The sequence below is a fragment of the Equus quagga genome, chromosome 15 (assembly GCF_021613505.1).
Source record: "Equus quagga isolate Etosha38 chromosome 15, UCLA_HA_Equagga_1.0, whole genome shotgun sequence".
Classification (NCBI taxonomy): domain Eukaryota; kingdom Metazoa; phylum Chordata; class Mammalia; order Perissodactyla; family Equidae; genus Equus; species Equus quagga.
In genome coordinates, this window is record NC_060281.1 from 82,217,365 (window position 1) to 82,231,651 (window position 14,287).

Genomic DNA, 14,287 nt, shown 5'->3' on the forward strand with positions numbered 1-14,287 from the left:
ACCCCCCACCCCAGGCTGATTTATTCCTGGGGCTGAGGGGTCTTTGTCCTTCTGCTCTTTCCACTTCTTTGAAAGTGTAAAGGTTGGTGTGACAGGGTGTGAACTTGTTTACAGCAAAATGATGACAATCCGTGCCAGCAACGCACAACTGAAACAGATATCCTCTTCCCCAAGAACTCTCTCCATGCTGTTAGGTTTCTATGTGGTTTGTGGAATAGGACTTCAGGGGCACCTGCAGGCTGTCTGGCTCAGTGGGCTGGTGACAGGATGGTGGACTCCCAGACAAGATGGTGCCACTTAGAACACTCTGCCTTAGCCCGCCCCCTTGACCCCTTCTGATATTTGGCTGACATCGTCTCGAGCAACTTCTCAGGTGGGCTCCCACTTCCTGCAGGGATGACAGCTCCAGTACTTTGCTCTTGTGTGGCCTAGACATAACTGGGCCTTATCCTGAAATGCTTTCACAAAAATCCAGAAAAACGCATTTCAAACCAAGAGGCTTGTGCAATTTTATAACAGGAGCTCCCCCAACGCCTTGCTGATGACAACCTGAGAGCTGGTGTGCAGGCTTTCAGAGCACTGACTTTATCTACCCAGACAGGGGCTCTCACCACACACCCCTTCACAGGCACCAACATCCAATGGATATCTGTGGCCAAGCATGGTTGATGCAGTAAACTGTAAACTTCAAGGGATATGGCTGGGCCAAACGCTGGACCCCACTGAGCAAGGCAGTTGCACAGAGCAACACCATGAAGATGCAGTGAAGAGAAAGCACTAAAAGATACATGAAAAACAAGAGAGAACACTTCCCACCTCATCCTACAAAGCCAGGATCACCCTGACACCAAACCCAACAAAGACATCACAGGAAAAGAAATCTACAAACCAACATCTTTTAGGAATAGAGAGGCACAATTGCTCAAGTGAATATCCGCAAATCAAATCCAGCAACATATATAAAAGGACCAAGTGGGATTTATTCCAAGAATGCAAGACTGATTGAACATGTGAAAATCAATCAATGTAGTATGCCACACTAATAGAACAAAGGACAAAAACCACCTGATCCTCTCAACAGACACAGAAAAAAAACAGTCAACACACCTGGAGTAGAAGGGACTGCCCTCAAACTGATGAAGACCATCTATGAAAACCCTCGGCTGCTGTGCTCAGTGGTGAGAGACTGAAAGCTTTCCCTCTGATCGGGAACAACCTCGGGATGTCCTCTCACCACTTGTGCTCAACATTTTACTGGAGGCTCCGGCCATGGCAATAAGGTGAGAGCATGAAATCAAAGGAATCCAGATTGGAAAGGAAGAAGTACGACGACCTCTAGCACAGATGACATGATCTTATGGAGGAAAATTCGAAAGACTCCACAGAAAAAATATTAGAACTGATAAACAAGTTCAGCAAAGGTGCAGCATACAGACTTGTATACAACAGACAATACACAATATAAAAATGTAGTGTATTTCTATACAGTAGCAATGAACTATCCAGACTTAAAATTAAGAAAACAATTCTGGTTATATAGTATCAAAAAGAATAAATTTTTGTACAAACATACCTTAGAATAAATTTAACAAAAGGAATACAAGACTTGTACACCGAAAACTACTAAACATCACTGAAAAAAATCTGAAGACGACCTAAATAAGTGGAAAGACATCCCACTTTCATGGACTGAAAAACTTAATATTGTCAAGATGGCAATACTCCCCAAATCGGTCTGCAGAATCAATGCAATGCCTATCAAACTCCCAGCTGCCTATTTTCCAGAAATTATCAAGCTGAGCCTAAAATTTAGATGCAGATACAAGGGATCCAGAATAGCCAAAACACTTTTGAAAAGGAACAAAGTCGGAGGACTTACATGTTCTGATTTCTAAACTGACTACGAAAGCTACAGAAATTAAGATAGCGTGTTATTGAAGTAAAGACAGATAGAGATCAATGGAGTAGAACTGAGAGTCCCAAAATATGGCCATTCAATTTTGAAAATTTATGGTCAATTGTTTTTAAAAAAGACTTCATTTTTTAGAGCAGTTTTAGGTTCACACAACAACACTGAGCAGAAGATGGAGTTCCCATATACCTCGAGCCCCTACACATGCCCAGCATCCCCCACTATCAACATCCCCAACTAGATTGGCACATTTGTTATAACTGATGAACCTACACTGATACATCATTATCACATCAAGTCCGCTGTTTACTTAGGGTTCACTCTTAGTGGGTTTTGACAAATGTATAGTGACATGTACATGTATACACTATTAGGCTATGCCCTAAAAATCCTCTGTGCTTCACCCATTCATCCCTCCCTCCCCACTAACACCTGGGAACCACTGATCTTTTTCTGTCTCCACAGTTTTCCCTTCCCAGAATGTCATATGGTTGCAACAGAATCATACAGCATGTAGCCTTTTCAGATTGGCGTTTTCCACTTAGTAATATGCATTTAAGGTTGTCTTATGTATTCTCACGGCTTGATACCTCCTTTCTTCTTAGTGCTGAGTAACGTTTCTTGTCTGGATGTACCAGAGTTTATCCATTCACCTACTGAGGGACATCTTGGCTGCTCCCAAGTTTTAGTAATTATGAGGAAAGCTGCTTGTGGACCTAAGTTTTAAACTCATTTGCATAAAAGCCAAGGAGTGTGGTTGCTGAATCACATGGTAAAAGGACGTTTCATTTCATAGAAACTGCCAAACTGTCTTCCCAACGACTGTACCATCTTGGACTCCCACCAGCGATGCATGAGCACTCCTGCTGCTCCACATCCTCGGCAATATTTGGCGTTGTCAGTGGATTGGATTTTTGCCACTCTAACAGGTGTGGAGTGGTGTCTCAGTGTTGTTTGAATTGGCAATTCCATAATGACATACGATATGGAGCATCTTTTCACAGGTTTATTGGCCAACTGTAAACCTTCTTTGGTGAGGTGTCTCTTGGGATCTTTTGCACATTTTTAACTGGGTTGTTAGTTTTCTTATTGTTGATTTTTAAGAGTTCTTTCTCTATTTTGAATAACAATCTTTCATCAGATATCTCTTTTACAAATATTTGTCCTAGTCTATGCCTTGTCTTCTCATTCTCTTGAAGACCAATTGAGTTTTCTAAAAACTAAAGAGTGCCTAAACAGTTCAATGGGGGAAACAATAGTCTTTTTAACACACTGTGCTGCGACAACTGGATATCCACATGCAAATGAATGAAGTCAGACTCCTACCTCACACCACACACACAAATTAACTCAAAATGGATCAGAGAACTAAATCTAAGAACCAAAACAATACACACATATCACAGGGATATTGCACGTTCAGTTGCAGACCATTGCAATAAAATGAATGCCCCAGTAGGGTGAACCACATGAAGTTTTTGATTTTCCACTGCAAATAAAAGTTATAATTACACTACACAGTAGTGTATCAGGTATGCAATAGCATTATATCTAAGAAAAGAATGTACATACATTAATTAAAAAATACTTTATTGCTAAAAAATGCTAACCATCATCTGAACCTTACAACTGAACAAGTTGTAATCTTCTTGCTGGGGGAAGGTCTTGCCTCAATGTTGAGGGCTGCTGACTGATCAGGGTGGTGTTTGCTGAAGGTTGGGGTGGCTGTGGCTGATTCTTAAAATAAGACAACAGTGAAATTTGCTGCAACTGACTCTTCCTTTCACGAACAATTTTTCTGTAGCATGCAATCTGGTTTGTTAGCATTTTAACCACACTAGAACTTCTTTCAAAATTGCAGACATCCTCTCAAACCCTGTCACTGCTTTATCAACTAAGTTTATCTAACATTCTAAGTCCTTTCTTGTCATTTGAACAATCTTCACAGCATCTTCAGCAAGAGTAGATTCTATCTCAAGAAACCAATTTGTTTACTCATCCATCAGAAGCAACTCTTTATCTGTTAAAGTTTAATCATGAGATTGCAGCCATTCAGTCACATCTTCAGGCTCCACTTCTAATTCTAGTTCTCTTGCTCTGCCCCCCATATCTGCAGTTACTTCCTCCCCTGAAATCTTGAACCCCTCAAAGTCATCCATGGGGGCTGGAATCAACTTCAAAACTCCTGTTAAGGTTGATATTTTGACCTCTTCCCATAAATCATGAATGTTCTTAATGGCATCTCGAATGGGAAATCCTTTCCAGAAGGTTTTCAATTCGCTTTGCCCAGATCCATCACAGGAATCACTATCTATGGCAGCTGCAGTCTTACGAAATGTATTTCTTAAAGAAGAAGACTTGAAAGACAAAATTACTCCTCTATCCCTGATCAAAATGGGCATACAGGATGGATGCTGTGCTAGCAGGCATGAAAACAACATTAATCTCACTGTGCATCTCCATCATAGCTGTTGGGCAACCAGGTACGTTCTCAATGAGCGGTAATATTTTGAAGGGAATCTTCTTTTCTGAGCAGTAGGTCTCAATAGTGGGCTTAAAACATTCAGTAAACCATGTTGTAAACAGACGGGCTGCCATGTAGGCTTTATTGTTCCATTTACCGAGCACAGGCACAGTAGATTCAGCACAATTCTTAAGGGCTCTAGGATTTTCAGAATGGTCAATGAGCATTGGCTTCAACTTCAAGTCACCAGCTGCATTAGCCACTAACAAGAGTCAGCCTGTCCTCTGAAGCTGTGAAGCCAAGCATTGAATTCTCCTCTCTACCGATGAAAATCCTAGACGGCATCTTCTTCCAGAATAAGGCTGGTTTGTCTCCGCTGAAACTCTGTTGTTTAGAGCAGCCACCTTCACTAGTGATCTTAGCGAGATCTTCGCTGTAACTTGCTGCAGCTTCTCCATCAGCACTTGCTGCTTCACCTGGCACTTTCATGTCATGGAGATGGCTTCTCTCCTTAAACCTCATGAACCAACTTCTGCCGGCTTCATTCTTTTATTCTACAGCTTCCTCATCTCTCTCAGGCTTCAGAGAATTGAAAAGAGTTAGGGGACTGCTCTGGATTAGGCTTTGCCTCAAGGGAATGTCATGGCTGGTTTGATTAGTGGGTTTGTGACAGAAGGCATCTCAAGCTCTGGAGGGACACCGGAGACACCGTTTTCACTACACCATCCTTACTGCCTATGCAACAAAGCTCTTTACTCTCTCTATTTTGGGGAGTGAGCATTTTGGATCATGAGAGCTACATCATCTGTGTCCTCCCAAGGGACGTCTCCTGCATCCAGGGTAAAGATTTATTGTAAGCCTGGGAAGTTACCTCCAGGTCTTTCCTTAAAAAGGCTCATTGCATTGAATCACTAGTGGAATAAACACACAATTGGAGATCCCACTCATCAATGGCCAGATGACGCATCTTTTGAATTAGAAAAACTTCTATATTTGAAAAATATTTTAGAAAGCACTTATCACAAGCAGTTGTGTTACTGGTGTTTCAGGGAAGATCAAATTAAAAAGAAAACCCCCAAAAACATAATGGCTAGCCTGAGGGAATCTCTTAATAAACTGAAAGAAGTCAGACTTAGAACAAAAATTAAAAAGCAAATTAAATGAAAATCCTCCTTCTCCTCCCTCCTATACTCCCCTGGAACCCCAAGGCCCTGTCCCTGACTCCCCAGAAGATCTTCTGGATCTCTGGGCCCCTGGCTTAAACTCCTCCTCTCAAGACTTAGCTCATCAGCCAGTTCCTCAGCCACTTCCCTTAGATCCTAAAACTCCAACTTCTCCATAAAGCATTCAGCTGCCCATCATCACCTCCCTCTCTTTAGGAGACTTACGGGGCACTCAGGCCTCACCTCCAAGCTAGGGGCACACAGGTCACCTGTGTAAATGCTGAAAGCCAGGAAGTGAATTCAGTAGAAGCAGCCAGGAGAGGCAGGAAGGCTGGCTTTGCTGTCCCTTATCCTCCTACTTCCCAGGGCTCTGTCATCTTCAGGCATTCCATGCAGGGTCCATTGTGGATGTATCCTGGACGTCCACTGCAGAGAATTCATGTCCCCTGGACAGCAGGTGATCTATTAAATTATGAAACTCTCCTGCCTCCATTGTCAGAAGAGCCTACGAAATTTGGAGACGGATTAGAAAGTTAGTGGCTATTCATAACCCCACCCACAGAGACCTCTACTGGCTGCTAAGGGGGGGTCCTTCCAGCCCAGGATTACACTGTAGTTGTCAGACAGGCCAGGCGGCCCCCTGGAGGAAACCCACTCTCATAGGGGAAAGAGGTGGCCAGACTCTGTCCCAGGCCCTCCTGCAAATGACCAGGAAGTGATTCTGCTAGAGGCTGATATTCAAGGTTTAACAGGAGTGTTTTTAGAGGCATTTCCTCCTACAGTGAACTGGCCAAAAATTGAATTATGCACTCAGAATGAGGGGGAACATCCAAAAGCCTTTGTTGAACTTGGCATACAAACCTTTCACAGTCACACTGCATTAAACCCAGAAGCCCCAGAGCACGGGAACCTCCTGATTTCTGCTTCAGCAGGAAATTTTCTTCCTCATATAAAACAACAAATTCCAAACAGTGTGTGTGGTTGGTCAGGGCAACGAGTAAGTGTAATAATGGAGGCTGCTACACAATTCTTTGAAAATAGTCAGCAGGAAAGTAAAAGACAAGGAATTAAAAGCAACTCTTCTGGCTTTACAACTTGGATCTTTAGAGAAGAAAAATGCAACCGAGAGTAAATTACAGCCCACTCAGAGGCCTCCCTACTTGCCTCCAGACAACTGGAGGTGTTGCAAGAAACCAGGGCATTGAAAACAGATCCTACTGCTCTTAAGAGAAGGGGAAGCTTAAAAAATACGCCCCTTTTAGGCCCCAGCACCTCCAGAAGGCTTGTTTTTCTCCTCCTGAGAGGCATTTTCCCCTAAATGATGGGGTCAGCCTATCCTCAGTTGCACCTGTGAGCCTACCATTAAACTAGAGGATGGGAACTGTATTTCTTAATTGACACTGGTGGGACTTCCTCTACTATCCCTTCAGAGGCTTATCCCTACCTCTCACCTCTGATTATATTCAAGCTGTTAAGAGTCTCTGGGCAGCCTATTTCATGGCCCATAGCTCAGCCCACTCCATCTTTAGGCCCAATTACACTCATCATGCCTTTCTAGTCTCCCACTGTTGACCAGCAAACCTTCTGGGCAGAAGTTTGTTATGTAAATTGAATGCCACTAGAAATTGTAATGAGAAAGGCATTTTTATCTCCCTGCCCTCAGACCACACTCCAAGTCTCCTACTTTCCTTGCTAGAAACGCATCCTGATATAAGAGGATGAGTCTTCAAAAGATGTCCCAATTAGTCTCTGGTCTACACATGCAAATGAAGTAGGATTCTTAGCATGCACATTACTAAGAAAAAGAATAAACTGTGTCCCTCAGTAGCCCAATACTCGCTCTCCAGAGATGCAGAGTGAAGATTTCAATCTATAACAGACTCTCTTTTGCAACGGGGTATATTCATTTTCACTTCCTCACCCTGTAATACTCCAATCTTGTGATAAATAAATGACAAACATATAGGATATACTGGAGTATATGAGGAGGCCATCTGGGTTAAAACTAATTCAGCCTCACCTTGTTTTACCAAAAGGGCCTGACATGGCCCAGTGAGCATGCACTGTATAAGTGATTTAAGTATTTACTATGTCCCAAAGACAAGAAAAGTGCCATTAAAGACAAGGATGTAACTTCCCCCACGTTGGCATTTCCTTAAAGATAAGCATCTCTCCCTAAACTAAGGATTGATTGCTGACCTGCTGTGCTCACCTTGTGACCACCCATCTTCCAACCGCAGACCTGCTGTGCTCACTGAATTGCTGTGCTGCCAAAGCAATCTCATGACTATCGTCAAACACTATATAACCACTCTGTACACCCCCACTTCTTTGGAGTGTTTGCTTCCTTTGTGAAAGGGCTCTCCTGGGCTATATGGTCCTCGGGGTTGGATCATCAACTTATTCCAATTTGGTATATAGATTGGTTATGGATGGATTATTTGCATTGACACTGGCCAGTGAAAAAAGAAGGCAAGTTTCACTCAGATGGGAACCAAATCTATAGATTTGTACAAGACCCCAGAGCCATAAAGTCTTTCATAGTTCCTCAGCATCCTTGGTCCTTGATACTGCTGTCATCTCGACCTCAGTTTTTGCTGACAGTTGACCCTTGCTCAGCTTTCTTTCCAACCCCTTTGCACCCTGACTCACAAGTTCTTTCTGCATTTACATTTACAGGGAGGCAATTAACGTGGACTCACCTCCCTCAGGGATATTCTGAGTCCTCTCATTATTTTCCGGAGTCCTTAAAGCTGACATGGATTCTGTACTCTCTACTCAAGGCTCCACTCCTGTTCGCTGTGTGGATAACCTTCCACTCTGTAATGCAACTAAATAGGGAGCTCTTACAGAGCCCTCATTCTCCCGAAGGCACGAGCTGCTCGAGGCCATAAAGCCTCCAGGTCTAAATTTCAGTGGGTGCAAACGACTGCTACCTACTGGGACATGACATATCTCAAGGCATTCAGAAGCTACCCCTAAATGCCTTCAGTCCATTTTGTCCATCCTACTACTCAAAACGAGAAAACAGCCACGTAAACGTCTAGGGGCAGCTGGTTACAGCCCCAGCGGATTCCTGATTCTGCAGCCCTTGCTAACCCTCTCTAAGTTCTTCTCCCAACTATCACCCCAGAGCCTATTTCCTGGCCTTCAGAGCCATTAAACTCCTTTGAAACCTTAAAATTAGGTTTGTCCACACCCCTGGCTCTCGGCTCACCTACTTTTGACGACCTTTTCATCTATACCGCCATGAAAATAGTGGAATTGCTAAAGGCATCCTGGGGCAGTCTTTTGCCTCTCAGAGACATCCTATAGCATATTTCTCATGCCAACTAGATGTTGTATGCCCCCAGGCTTCCATGCAGTGGCCTCATCTGCCACCCTGACTGACAAAGGCAGTACTGCAACACTAGGCTCTCCCATTCGTCTCTAGGTTCCCCATGCTGTGTCTGCTATTTTGCAAATTCATAGACACAACACCTCTCTACAGGGCCAGAGACGACCTATAAGTGCACTCTTAACTAACTCTTCCATCATCTGACATCGTTGTGATACTTGGAATTCAACTACCTCATTACCCCTCCCTGATGATGGAGAGCCCCACGCTATCCCACATGATTGCCCTGCAACTATAGAAATGGTCTCAAAGCCACAAGAGGATCTCTCAGACATCCCTTTAGACAGTCCAGACTTACTTCTGTTTTGTGATGGCTCCTGTAAACAGAATTTCCAGAGCAATATAAGAACTGGCTATGCCAAGTTTCCCCACATGAAACACTTGAAGCTTATTCTTTGCCCACTGTAAAATCAGCCCAAGATGCTGGACTCATAGATCTTATTAGAGCCTGCACATGAGCAAAGGGGAAAACTGCCACTCTTTACACTGACTCCAGTGTGCTTTTGGAGTCTGCCATGCTGTTGGTACAAGGTGGAAATCCCATGGATCCTTAACTTGTGCAGGAACACCTATTGCTAATGGACACTTAATTGCTGCCCTATTACAAGCTATTTACCTCCCTTCTCAAATAGCCATTGCTCACTCTTCAGCCCATACTCAGGAAATTGATGTCATATCTTCAGGAAATGACAGGCTGGCAGGGCTGCTAAATATACAGCTCACCATGGACCCCCTAGTCCTTTCTCCACTCAATTTTTAAATGTGCCTTTATCTCTGACTCCCATTACTAACCAGTACGGAAATGCCCCACAATCTGAAAAAGACCATGGGATACAACATGGCACCAAACAATGATCAGATGGATTAGACGCTTGGCCAACGAGACTTCCTGCAGCTTCTTTTCCTTTGACTTTTTGGCTGCACTTATCTCCCACCAAATGGGACATATGTGCAGATGGGGGATAGTTAAGGAACTAAAAGACAATTGGCTTTGCCCTGGCATCCACAAAATTTCTGACCCAATTATTTCCCAGTGCACTACTTGCCAATCTCACCAAGTTTCTGGGAGAAATCAGCAGACCCCAGGAAGTCCTCCCAGGCCCACACCACACTTTGCAGCACTCCAAATGGACTTGATAGCCTTGCCCCCAGCTTTAGGCTATTCTCCCTGTTTGGTTATTGTCTGTATGGCTACTGGATGCATTGAACGCTCTCCAACTAGGCATGCAGATGCCACAACACTGGAAAAGAAGTTATTCCTTGTTTTGAAATTCCCTTATGGATCAAATCAGACCAAGGAACTCATTCTACAGCAGACACAAACTACTTGCTTGCAGAAACTCTGGGGTACTCATTAAAATTTCATACCCCGTATCATCCTCGATCATCAGGGCTGTCAAATTCTAAACATCAAGAGGACTTTAGGAAAGGTCTGGCAAGAAACTGGGCTTAAAAGGCCAGAGGCTCTGCCCTTGGTCCTTATAAAGATTCAGCATATTCCAAATAGTAGAGATGGATTGACTCCTTTTGAAATAGTGTTTGAATGTTCGATGCCTACTGGCGACTCTAAACCTTCCCTTCCTGGATTAAGTGAATATTATGGGAACCTAAGTGAACAATTTGATGCTATGACTAGCTGTAGACAATAATTGACTGGTATACTTGAAGCATATGGTCAACAGGTAAAAGAGGCATGGTCCCCACTTTCTGATAAGCCTTGCTGTCCCATCGGACCAGAAAATCGGGTGTCCATCAAGGTCCTTAGAAGAAAACATGCGCTGTCACCTCGCTGGGAAGGACCTTAGGAAGTCCTACTGACCAAATACACTTCCATCAAAATAAAGGAAAGATCTTCCTGGATCCATGCAAGCAACGTGAAAATAGATGCAGAACATCGCTCTAAGAAAACTCAGAGACAGTCCCCATAGGTGACCTTAAATAAGGATTTCCAGGGCCAATTCCCAGGCCCCAGAAGCAGCCAGCCTCATGGAGTAGCCAGTTTCTCCCAAGATCATGGATCAAGAAACCTCACTTTCACCTATTTTCCCCTCTGGCTTTTAAAACTCCCTACACACACACACACACCACCACCACCGCCACCAACAACAACCCTTTTCCTCTTAACCAGCATACATATTCCTTTTAATCACTTATTAGGAAGCAGACTCGAGAGTGTTGGTTTCTATCTGTCCTACTTCCCTCTCTGAGTTTCCACTATCAGCTCTTTTCCAGTATGTGTCTTGCTCTTGCTAACTCTCTCTTTCTCAACAGGACCAGCACAGACCAACACCCCCTTATTCCAGTTTACCAAACCCTGGCCACACTAACTATCCAATCTGAATGTTGGTTATGTCAACGGCTAGAGAGTTCAAAGAACCTGAACTAGTCTCTGTTCCTGCTGATGTGAACACCTGGTGGACTAAGTACGGGAGATGGATGAACAATAGGGTATGGTGTCCACGACAAGGACAACACCACTCTGCCTCTCCTGGTGAGTCACGTGGGCCCAGAAAGCCTCTAGAGAAACTCCAGGACTGTCCCTTGCCCAGATGAAAACAACAGGTAAAACTTTTTCCCTTTGAATTGAAAGTAACCCTCACACTGGACCTTTCCTTGGTGGCGCACCAGGACAGTATTGCAATCAAACTCTGTGGTTTCATCCCACAGGTGGCATCTTCAAACCTCTCAAGGAAAGTGGAAGTGACTCTAACACTACTCCCTTTGGCACAAACATTTGCCAAATCACCAAATGTTCTGGATCGTTTACAAACCACCATTGTATGACCTGGGGTATTACAGCTGCACGCGTGATTAAGCTGCCCCATACCACAAACTATATGTGGGTGGATCCAAACTCTGGACTCACATGGTCAGGTGACAGGACCAGACTTTACAGCTGCCAAAATCAAACCGCAGGCCTCCTGTACCAGCTGTTCTGCAATCTTTTCTGCTCTCTGATTGACAGGAGCACATGAAAAATGGAGATGTTCAGGCAATAACAGTAACAGTAGCAAAGGTGATGGAATACTCCAGACCCTGGGGACTACTGGTTCAGTTCTAACCTTGTCTGTAAACCACATTGGTCTTTTTGTTTCATGTGGCAACCAAGTACATAATGGGTTCCCAGCTAATTGTTCAGGACAATGTGGACTTGGATATCTGGCCCCTTCTGTCACCAGATACTCCACCCTAAATGCTGGACAAATTGCAAACTTGGGTTCCTTTGTTCCTAAGATTGGCCACATCAACGTGCCAGTTCAGAAGTCATAGAGAATCCACTTGAAAATCCTAACTCCAAGTTGTTTTCAGCATCCATAGTCTTATTCCCAGCTTTGGAGATTACGAGTTGGAAAGGCAATCTTAAATCTCTCCATGGTAATGGAACACTACATTCAACACTACCATGCAAACTTTGAAAATACTCCAGTCAGAGATTAGCAGCCTAGCCTCTGTGGTCCTCCAAAATCCACCTGTTGTGGACACTGACTGCCCAGCAAGGAGAAGCTTGTGCAATCATCAGTGAAAAATGCTGCTTTTATGTGAATGGAACAGGGCAAGTAGTATCTAACTTCTATCTATTAAAAGAGAAGATTCACATTTCCCATCAGATGAATGAAGCTCACCCATTTTATTGGACTGACTCATTCCCAGGATCAGGAACTGGTTTAATGTGGTGTGAGGAGACGGGATCCGACCCCTTTTCTGCTTGTTCACCCTCATTCCAATCTATGTTCTTTTCTCCCTTTGCAGATTTCATACTACTTGGCTACTAACTCACTTTCTCTCTCCAGAGTCACCAGCTCAGCTTTTAACATGTGAAATTTCCCGGGACGTTTCAGAGAAAGGAACTGATGGGGTTCAGGGCAGGCCACCCCAAGATGTGCCACCCTGGGATGCGGATCATTTTGAGCTGAAGACAATCAAGGCTAAGAAGATTCTGGAAGAATATGTGACCTTCCCCCAAACTGCCTAAAAGAATTAAGTAGAACGCTGTGTCCCAGGAAGAAGCTCTTACCATAGATAACTCTAGGTGTGGTAGGCAAGAAGGCATCCAGCAAGGGCCATTTTATCAAAAGAGCTCCTTTGCATCCCACTGGCTATAGATAGGACAACACAAACATTTGTTTACCGAATACGAAATCTTTTCATCTTTCTATAAATTGCCTTCTCTCACTTTGAAGTCTCAGACCTCTGTCTTCCTCTTCTCAGTCCAGAAAGACAGACATACTTCATTTCCCCTGACTGTCTTTGGAATTCTTCATGCTTATGTGACTTGCCCGTGTGCACGTATTAAACTTTTATTTTCTTCTGCTAACTTGTCTTGCGTCATCTGTAATTCTCTGACCAGCCTTAAGAATCAGAAGGGGAAAGGGGGGTTTTTCTCCCTCTTCCCCCGCACCTTCAATTTGTAAAAAAGGCAACATCTGCAGAGCACAACAAAATGAGCTATGCCTGTAATACGTATGGTGACTTATCAAATTAACATTTGTTAGGCAGAGCCCTGGGGGTACTGGATGGTGAACCTCTGGTTCAACAAAAGACCACAGAGGAAGTGAAATAGAGAAGTGTGTTACTCCCAGGTCCTGGAGGACCCAGAGGGGCCACAGCACGAGGCGCAGGCAGAGAGCAGGCAGGGAGCAGGGTGGGACCTGGGGCAGACACCTTTATTGGGTTCTGCAGGCAGAGTGCTTTCCAGGCTAAATCTGGATTGGACAATTCAAACCACATGAGGTTTTGGTGAGCTTCCCAGGGGTCTCATCTAAGGGGCAAACAAGGGAAAGCTAGAGAGTGCAGGGAGGGGAGAATGCTTCTCACAAGGGAAGTTGTAGGAACCATATGAGGAACTTACATTTACTTGTGGCTCTGTTACCTGGCCCACCAACCCCATAGGAAATTAAGCACAATGCTGCTCAAAGCAAGCCTAACACATTATCTTTAGCTTACAGGAAACCACAGAGAGGAAGGAGAAGATGGATTTGACACATGGTCAAAAACAGTTAAAACCAGCTGAAGGCAACATGATAGTCTGACTTGACCTGACACAGACCCTACAGCTCGTCATACACTCAGTGTAATGCATTATCATGCTACATAATACACCTACCCACAGCTAGGACAAGAAATTCTAGACCATATAAGGGATGAAAAGGGGTGGCACGGCATTCCCCAGAAAATCCTGCCCTGTTCCCCATATTCCTACGAATATTCCTCCCCTTCACGATCTTGACCCCTTAAAACAGCTGCTTAATCCCCCTAGAGCTAAAAAGCTGATTTGTGAAATTGTTCCCATTTTTCTATTCTTCAGCCATTGAATAAAGCTTGTGCTATAGAATGCTCAGCTTCAGTTTTGT

At 44.0% G+C, this 14,287-nt stretch overlaps 1 protein-coding gene across 1 annotated transcript in view; it reads right to left on the reverse strand.

The window, feature by feature from the left end:
* LOC124227147 (P2X purinoceptor 6-like) overlaps positions 1 to 14,287 on the reverse strand; it is a 27,734-nt gene that overhangs the window by 12,983 nt on the left and 464 nt on the right.